The 10,004-nt window shown below is 35.3% G+C and overlaps 1 long non-coding RNA gene across 2 annotated transcripts; it reads right to left on the bottom strand.

Annotated features, from left to right (window-relative positions):
• Positions 1-686: 686 nt before the first annotated feature.
• Positions 687-6,670, bottom strand: LOC311097318. Of its 2 annotated transcripts, none has more exons than XR_014609239.1 (3): positions 6,345-6,670; positions 4,988-5,145; positions 687-2,165 (listed from the first exon to the last, which is right to left on the bottom strand). It is a non-coding gene; the product is annotated as an uncharacterized lncRNA (long non-coding RNA). The 2 variants fall into 2 exon arrangements; XR_014609240.1 differs by having other exon boundaries at positions 6,100-6,670.
• Positions 6,671-10,004: the final 3,334 nt, after the last annotated feature.

Below are 10,004 nucleotides of genomic sequence, written 5' to 3' on the forward strand. Positions count from 1 at the left end.
ATATGGTTGACGGATCCCAGCTGCCATCTGATTTTTTCACAGAATATGTAAAAAGTAATAAATAACAGCATAACCATTCAGCCTTGTAAGCACCGTGATGACTTGTTAGACAGGTAGGAGGGGCACATGTAAATATGACATTTATTATGGTTTTGTGTGAGGATTGTTTGAAGTTCACTTAAAAAAAGTTGTTATATTTTTTGAAGCCTAATAAATGTTACACATTTTTTTATATAGCTTTCAATTAAACTGTAATGTTGAAGGGCTATAATTAATGTTTAAGATTGGGGTAAAAAATCATTGTCATCGAGACATCAGTAGCTGTATTAGTATCAGTGATATCTTTTATAAAAAGATGCCATTAAACAAGTATCTAAAATATACTGTCTTCATGTTGTTTCTACATAAATTTGGAGATTAACTGTGAAATTATTACATTATAAAATATATATATATAAAATATAAAATGTGATTAATCAGAAAAAAATGTGTGATTAATCTACAGTAGTTATTTTTTTAAATCAATTGATAGCACTATATTTATTTATTTTGTTACAACAGATAATATAGTATGGGAAACAGATGTAGGGAGGCACAGAGCCTATTCAATGCATTTTAAAAAATGAATATGCCATTAGTCTTGTAAGCACCGTGATGACTTGCTACGAACTGCTCTGAGACTTGGGTTGAAGATCCAAATGCAGCTTTATTGGGACAATCCAGAATATATAACAGGCAAAAGGTCAAGCAATCCAAGTGAACAACAGGGCAGAAAACACAGGCAAAGGGGCAATCCAGAAAACCAAGACACAAGAAACCAGGATAATGCTCAGAAATGCAGTGTAACAACAAAATACAAGATTTTGCAAAGTAAGAGTCAATACACAGGGCTATAGATTAATAATAATAGATTAATCAGAATATGATTAGTCCTGGCAATGATTTTTGGGATATGTCGTTCACGGTGAGTTAAAGCAGGGGGAAGCAGTGCCCTCTGGTGGAGATCGTGGGCTCTCCAGCTGGTGTTGCCAAGGCGTAGCTAAGGACCATCAAATGGACGTAGTGTTCGTGACGTCACCCGTAGGTTTCAGAAGAGCATTGTTTAAGCCCAAAGTGTGCGGAGCCGGCCGCGCGTCACTAAAATTAGCTATAGACCAAAACCACTTTTTGCACCAGGCAGTAAACATGTTTTTTTCTGCTGTAAATTTAGGCATTTTAACATGGGGGTTTATGGGATTGACTCTCTATTGCAGCCTGTCTCTAGTGGCCAGTCGATGAATTGCAGTTTAAGTCACTTCCGTGCTGGATTCAAGGGAGAGACCGGACGGTTGCCGTTTGGTCGGACCTGGACGCCACCATCAGAAAACCACCATCACTAATCAGGTGGAACTGGAACAAAGAGCATAGAGAGGTTATGGTTGGCCTCTAGGGCTGTGTCAAAACAGGCAGAGAGTTCAGATTAACCTCTGTGGCCATAACAGGACAAACTGAGAGTTCACAGGTGACCTCCGTGGTTGTGTCGGGGGAAAGCGAGCCACACGAGTCCTGAAAAGTGAAGCCAAAGCGTCTCGATCGCCCCCTGGTGGCTGGTCCCAGTGTAGGTCATAAACCCCGCCCTCTCCATGTAACGTAATGGACGTTATAATTCAAATAATAATATAATATAATAATATAATAATATAAAATATAATCAAATAATTTTTTTTCCAAAGATGGTTTCTGTCATTTTAGCCAGTTTTGTTTTTTATCACGCTGATATAAGTTCAAGAGTTCGTTCTTTAAATAAGTTTGGTTTTAGTGAGTACCTTGATACCACTTCACGCTCACTCGACTTGAGACTCAAGATGTCAGCGCCATATTGGGTCACTGGCGGCGTCGCTTACTACAATGGAAGAGAGGGAAGGTGCGTCGTCCATCTTTTTTTTACAGTCTGTGTTCAGGACAGGCAGAAAGTTCACGGACGACCTCCGCGGGCGTCTCAGGACAGGTTAGATATTCTGCAATCGTAACTGTCACAGATCTGCACTACATCTCTCATCACCCTCATCACCCCCACTATAAATGCACTCGCTTCACCCCAGCTCATCGTCCGATCTCGTTTAGTCAAAGTGGATTTCTCTCCCTGTCTCCAGTGTCTCGTCCTTCCACAGTGTCTCCATTCCCACCTGTAATAATGATAATAATAATTTGTTACATTTAGGCTATATACTCAAAGTGACGGCAGCCATATTGTGCCAGAACGACCACCACACACACACCAGCTTACTGGTGGAGAGGAGACAGTGATGAAGCCAATCAGTGTATGGGGATGATTAGGAGGCCATGATAGCCACACTGTAAAAAGTGAACAGTTGGATCAACTTAAAAAAATTACTTCAATTGGTAACACCTAAAGAAATTAAGTTAACTTAAATTATCACGGTTTTCACGATAAAATGTGATAATTTAAGTTGAGAAAACTTAATTTCTTTAGGTGTTACCAATTGAAGTAATTTTTTTAAGTTGATCCAACTGTTCACTTTTTACAGTGCAGAGGCCAATGGGCAAATGTGTCCAGGATACCAGGGTTACACCCCTACTCTTTTTCCGAAGGACATCCTGGGATTTTTAATGACCACAGAGAGCCATGACCTCAGTTTAACGTCTCATCCGAAGGACGGTGCTCTTTGACAGTATAGTGTCCTCATCACTTTACTGGGGCGTTAGGACCCACACAGACCACAGGGTGAGCGCCCCCTGCTGGCCTCACTTACACCTCTTCCAGCAGACACCTGGTTTCCCCAGGAGTCTCCCATCCAGGTTAAAAAGTTAGTTCAGGCATTCATGACCTCTAGTCTAGATTACTGTAATGCATTACATCCTAAATAAACAAGCTACAGTTAGTCCATAATGCAGCTATACTAGAGTTCTTATCAGGAAAATGTGATCATATAACCCATATTTTATCATCTCTACGCTGGTTGCCTATTAAGTTCCGTATTAACTGAAAAGTATTGCTACTGACCTATAGGCCCTAAATGGTTTAGCTCCTGTGTATTTAACTAATCTTCTATTGCCCTACAATCCATCACGCTTTTTGAGATCACAAAACTCTGGGCTTCTGATAGTACCTCTAATATCTAAGTCCACTAAAGGAGCGTTTCCACATTTGGCTCCTAAACTCTGGAATGGCCTTCCTGATAATGTTCGGACTCAGACTCGCTCTCCCAGTTTAAATCTAGATTAAAGACGCATCTCTTTAGCCTAGCATTCATATAATACATATCTTAACCTCTTTGTACTCCAGTATGTCAGATGTCAGTCAGATGACATGCACATGATTATCTTTTGCTTGAAATGTTATGAACAGCAGCTCGAGGAAACCGTCTGGATCCAGCCTCATATGAACACTTCAGATGCAGAGATGATGGAAAACTGCCAAATTTTCTATATCATCATTATGATCTCAACTTGTAATAGTTTCAATGAGACCATTGTTTCTGCCTAAATGAGAACATGATTTTAGCTAACTACATGATTTGTATTATCTTAGTACATTTCTGGACAAATGGACTTTTGACACAGGACTTTGACACTCTAAATTGTAATGTAGAAACATGTATTTTTCTGTAAAGCTGCTTTGAAATGATATGTATTGTGCAAAGTGCTATAAAAAAATAAATGTGAATTTAATTTAATTTAATTATCGTGCAAAGACCTAATTATCATCAAAAGATCAAGGCAAGTTTGATTTCTCATGTCATGACTCCTTTAAATTGTCTTTAAAACGAAACAATCAGCCGAAGCCTTCCGGATAATGTCAGTTTCAAGTGTCTTTTTTTGGCAGATTGGGGCGATGAAGACATTTTACTTTAAAATGTCAGGAACTAAGAGCGATTTAACAACTGGACATCAGATAAAGCATTTGAAAAAAAGTATATGCTATATGTTGGTTATCATGGTTATCAAGTTTATTTGAAGGTGTCCTTGTGAGAGTGTATTTATACATTTAAAGCTGCAGTCCGTAGATGTATATAATAAGCGAGAACATCATGAATCCATTTTCCAAAGCGTGTTTTTGTCTCATCCTGAATCACTACGGTACACCTATAACAAGTGTTTATATCTGGACTATAAGTTACGGACTGCAGCTTTAACTAAGTGAAATTAATTTCCATTTAGTTTTAGTTTTATATAGAGTTTTAGTTTAATTTACTGTTGTTATTAACTACATGTAACATTTCTAACAAGGACACTGTAAAATAAAGTGCCAGATGTACAAACTACACCTTTGCCGATGACTGACTATAACTATAACCCAACTTCATATTAATTTTAGTAAACCAGTTTCAGCAAAGCAGTTAAAGTTCATAATGCACTTTAAAGGGATAATGACCTGTAATTTTCGCTTTTTAATTGCATAAAATGAAATACTTTTTTTCATATTAAAATAAAAAATGTTTTTATTATCAAAATACTTTAGCAATAAAGTTCATAAAACGTATTGTGCTGCAAAAACAGTAAAGAAATATTGCCTTTCTTTACCAACAGACGTATTTCCCATTATTCACAACATTTCATCGTATACTGATATTGTTTAATGTCAAAATATAATATAGAGCAAGTAATATGTGTGTATATATATATATATATATAAATACTGTATATATTTGACATTATACATACATACATTATACAGTATATAAATTAGATTAAAAAAAAACATTGCTGGTAAACAATTAATGACCCTTATTTACTATATCGTGTTTAACCAAACAAGTCTTCACTTGCGTGTAGGATAAAAATAAAAGTGCTAATTAAAAAAAAAAAAAAAAAAAAAAAAAAATCACCATACAAAACTACAGCAAAAGTTTTCTAATTTACTTCTACGCAACAGAGAAATGATGATCCACAACCTGACAGAATCCGCTGAACTAGTGCATTAAGATCTCTAATCTGAAAGCCAGAAGAGGACTGAGGAGCTGTGCATGATAAACGGCATCAGTACCTTCTGGTCCAGTGTTTGTGCGGGTCGCGGGTCAGAGCCGATGCCGAGAGCATCCAAACTTAAGAACTGAACTCCGTGGGCTGAATATAAAGAAGACACCCTTGGAATTCAGTTCTCAAAGCCAAGAGCTCAGTTTAACACCCAGAAGTCATGCAGAGCTAAGCAAAAAACAAAATGAAAGTCAATAAATATTCATTCAAAAATCATTCATCACCAAAAATAAAAACAGATTATTTAGTTAGTAAAATGTGTCGCACATTGTGTCTCTTTTGGTAGCAAATTTTTTTTTGTCTTGGATTTCCTCGTTCCTCTTCATGTTTCCAGCAATTCTGTATTTGTTCAAGAGCATTTTCTCGAAAGCACTTCATGCACGAATGACTCTAACTAATATTTGTCATGTTCGGTTAACTTCCTTGCAAGAATCAAATAAAACCAAGATATGAATTAAACTAAGATTCCTGTGATCGAGGATCATTTAAATAATGTTTTCAGTTGATTGAACTTTTAATTATGTTAATATGTTAGAACTTCGCAACAAATTAATTTCACCTACTACACACAAAATAAATATAAAAATAAATGTAGCCTTTCATTACAGTTTGGGGTCAATAAGATTTTGCTTTTGAAAAAAAAAGTTTATTTGATAAAAAAAAAAGTGGCTGCCTTAAATTTTTAAGTACAATCAACTTGGATGTTTAAGTCATTTCAACTTATATTACTTTAAAAAATGAGTTTTGAAAGCAATGTAAAAACATTTGTTGTCATAACGTATTGATTATATAAAATTTTTTTCCAGTGCAGTAATATTGTGAAATAAACTTAAAAAATGAATGCTATTTGAATATATTTTAAAATGTAATGATGCCTCCAGTCTTCAGTGTCGCATGATCCTTCAGAATTTTTTTTTTTTATCAATGTTGAAAACAGTTTTTATTATTTTAAAAATTACTTTGGGGGAAACCGAGACACTTTTTCTTTCTTTTTTTCCAGGATTTTTCGATGAATAGAAATCGTTTATAACAATATAAATGTCTATACTGCCACTTTTGACCAACGAAATGCATCCATGCTAAATAAAATGAATAATTTCTTCCACAAAAAGTCTTGCTTACCCTAAACTTTTGAACAGTAGTGCATTTAATGCGCATATTGCTTCCATGCATGTTGTGTTATGATGAATCTGAACGGCCCTCATAAACTCCACATTGATAAGTGTTTACATTAAGTGTGGGAACGCTCTTAAACATGAAATGCAACGATTGCATTTTGCAACTTTTTTTTTTAACTCTTGACTTCTTCAACCCACGTGCGCATCTGTCGTCTATCTGCGTTTTATCACTCACCTCCTCAAACCTACCTTCAGTTTTCGCCTCTTTTCTCCACAGGTCCACATCATGTGTTGACACTGAGTCATTTCGGTACCAGTACCAATATTGAGGATGCTGAATCACGTCTCTCATGAACCTGCCGTGAGCGATAAGCTCTTCTGCCGCCTACTCGCTCAGTGCAGCATCCCTATATAAACCCATCGATTAGACCTGTCATTTGCATGGGCGTTTGTTCCACACTACACACACAGTCATGGGAAAGTCCCTCTGCTATCCATTTTGCTCAAAGTGCAAAGATAGCCGTAATTGCACAACACACGTATAGCCCATGATAATAGACCCACGTCACGCCACCAACAGCACACGTTGCAATCATGTTTAGTTTAATGGATAAAGCTTGATCGAGTAACATTGTTTTTCCGTCGGTATGGCCTGTTATTGCAGACGAGGCGACGTGCAAGCGACGCTGGTGTTGAGAAAACCCCAACCGCCAGAGCAGGAGGAAATGTTGGTTAAGTATTTAATGCACCATTTCCGCTCTGTAAAGTCCGTGGGTTGAGACGGGGAAATCCTAACCCTGTTCGGTTTGCCCATCAAGACGGCCATATCTCGTCCTGTCTAACTGTCACATGGCTGTTATTAGACGAACTTTTTCACGTTCCTGATTCATACGAGAGTTGTTGTTGGTGGTTTTTTTCTCGTCCCAGTTTCCAAGAGTACCAAAACAATGCAAAATATCAGACCTCCTGTTTTGAATATCACTCTAGTTTTCATGACGAGAATGCCCTGCATTCAGCTTTACACACTGTCAACAGTAGTAACCTGTTCCCTTAAAGTGGGATTTCTAGCTGATTTAACCCAAAAATGTTGATTTGTGGGTAGGCCACATGAATGAATGTTTATAGGCTGGTTCAGTTGTGTTAAATAATATCGCTGACTTGAACATTTACATGTTACTGTTTTTAGGTCACCACTTTCGATGAATTGTAAACATTTCCACTGACCATTTAACATTACAGCAGCAAAAATATGTCTGTAAAGGTCATAAACAATGTGGGAATGTCCTGTCATGACTTTTCATGAGTTGTTTTTATGATATCGGTCATCATGACTTTTGGCCATCTTGCGCCACTGAGTTTTCTCTCTCTCCTCACATGACTGAGGAAATGAGTCAGAATCTCACAGATGACCTGAAGTCACGGCCACTCTCATGACGAGAAAACGGCGTATAAATAAACGCTGACCTTTAAAAGTGCAAACGTGTGAAAGCCGGCATCAACACTGGTGAGGAAGATTAATGGCACAGTTTAGAAGATATAAACGCCCTGTCAGTGTTTACAGTATTCTTGAACAAATGAGAATTATTTCCTCATATAACACGAGAAAAGTGAAGACACCATGGCCTGGTTTCACAGACAGGGTTTAGATTAAGCCAGGATTTAGACATTTAAGTAGCTTTTATAAATGTGCCTTAGAAAAAACATTACATATATGACATATTTAAAGATATATCAGCTTTCAGTTAAAACAACTCAAACATGCATTTTAGTATGGGACTATCTTAAGCCTTGTCTGTGAAACCGGGCACAAATATTAACTATGACCAAATAAGCATGTATATATATATATATATATATATATAGCTGATTTAACCCAAAGTATATTCCAGGCCATATATATATATATATATATATATATATATATATATATATATATATATATATATATATATATATATATATATATATATAGCTGATTTAACCCAAAGTATATTCCAGGCCATATATATATATATATATATATATATATGTGTATGTATGTATGTATGTATGTATATATATATATATATATATATATATATATATATATATATATATATATATATATGTATATGAAGTGTTCAGATGCAAAAGCCTCTAAGTGCCATCTGAAATTTTCTTTTAGAATGATAATTTTTATCAAGCTTGTATATTTAAGTTCAGTAATTTCACTTACATGGCAATGAAAATTACCTATTAATTGTAATTTAAGTGAAATTACTGAACTTAAATATACAAGCTTGATAAAAATTATCATTCTAAAAGAAAATGTCAGATGGCACTTAGAGGCTTTTGCATCTGAACTCTCTCTCTATATATAATATGTATATATATATATATATATATATATATATATATATATATATAGATATATATATAGATATAGATATATATTTTGTTTTTCTTTGGGGGGGGGTGAAAATGTCAGTGACTGGAATGAGTGGTCTATACTTATTTCGACGATATTTCTTCTTTAGTTATTGTAGTATTTTAAGAAATCTTTGAAATGTCACAAATGGTACAAATTAATAAATAATGGTTTCAATTTTAAACAGAACATTGAATGTATTTTTAATCTATTGTAACCTTTCAGGTCAAGGGACATTTCCAGGACAGGCATCAAGTCAAATCATGTTTCAGGTTCCTGGCACTGGTCATTGTGATTTTGTAAGAAAATCCCTTTTAATCTTGAACATAATAATTGTTTGGGAAATCAGTCTCCAAACAAAACCAGTTGGCTAAAGGGGAATTTCTCCCTGACCCAGAATTAACTAATAACTAACATACGATCTGACTGGAACAACTCTATTAGCCTTAGAAAAATGTAAAATATCAATATCAAAAGTAAAGTAAAACTACAACTCTAATTTCTCTACCAGATTTAAATTTGTTTAATTTAATTATTTCATGTTTTTAATATAATTTTTTTATTTTGACATTTTATTTATATTAATTGAATCTAATTTTATTAAATTATTTAATACTACTCTGTTTTTATTTTAAATAGTTCTCTTGTGCTTTCCATTTTTAAGGAGTTATACATACATAATCAAGGGAAAATATTCATTATTTTGTGACTATGCTGATATATTGGAATTGCATAATTTATGTTAGGTCATTTTTTATTTTATTTGATCATGTGGTGCAAGTAGGAGCTCTCAGAAAATTCCCAGCTCACAAGTTGTAATTACAAGCTCTACGAGAACTTGAACACTTTTTACAAGTTGAAATCCTGTAATTACGATAATTACGACGTGGCGTGAACGGAGCTGTGTCGAAATACTCCTTTAAATAGGACACTAGCGGCCATTTGTGGTGCTGTCCGAAACCATAGGGGACGTTATTGAGTGCACTCATTCAATCCCATAATGCACCGCAAAAACTAGTGTGCAACGGCTAGAGAATACCCATAATGCACTGAGAGAGTCGTGTCGAAATGAATTCATCCATCCATTTTCCAAACTGCTTAATATCATCTAGGTATAAATTCCTTTTTAATTGGTTATTAAATTGTTTAAATAAGATTTATACATAGTTCCATGAAAGAGTTCAAGAAAAATCGTTTCATTACTACTGTAGCTGCCAGTTTGCTAAGTTTCAAATGATTATTAAACACCAAACACAAACTATGCAAAAGCAGCAGCCCTTCCGGCGCACTCAGTGACCGAATTCACTCACTCGTTTTCATTCACTCCTTCATGTGGACTATATTAGTGTAATGTAGGGAATAGTGAATGAATGTATAGGCCAGACATAGGCCAGACCTTATTCACAGCAGCGTCATCTTTGTTTTTTCACAGGAATGAATGTGAGGCTGTGACGTATAGCTAGGCCTGCATCTCTTCAGTGTATTGATTGTTCTTCTACTGA

The sequence above is a fragment of the Abramis brama genome, assembly GCF_963993115.1.
Source record: "Abramis brama genome assembly, chromosome: 15".
Taxonomy (NCBI): Eukaryota; Metazoa; Chordata; class Actinopteri; order Cypriniformes; family Leuciscidae; genus Abramis; species Abramis brama.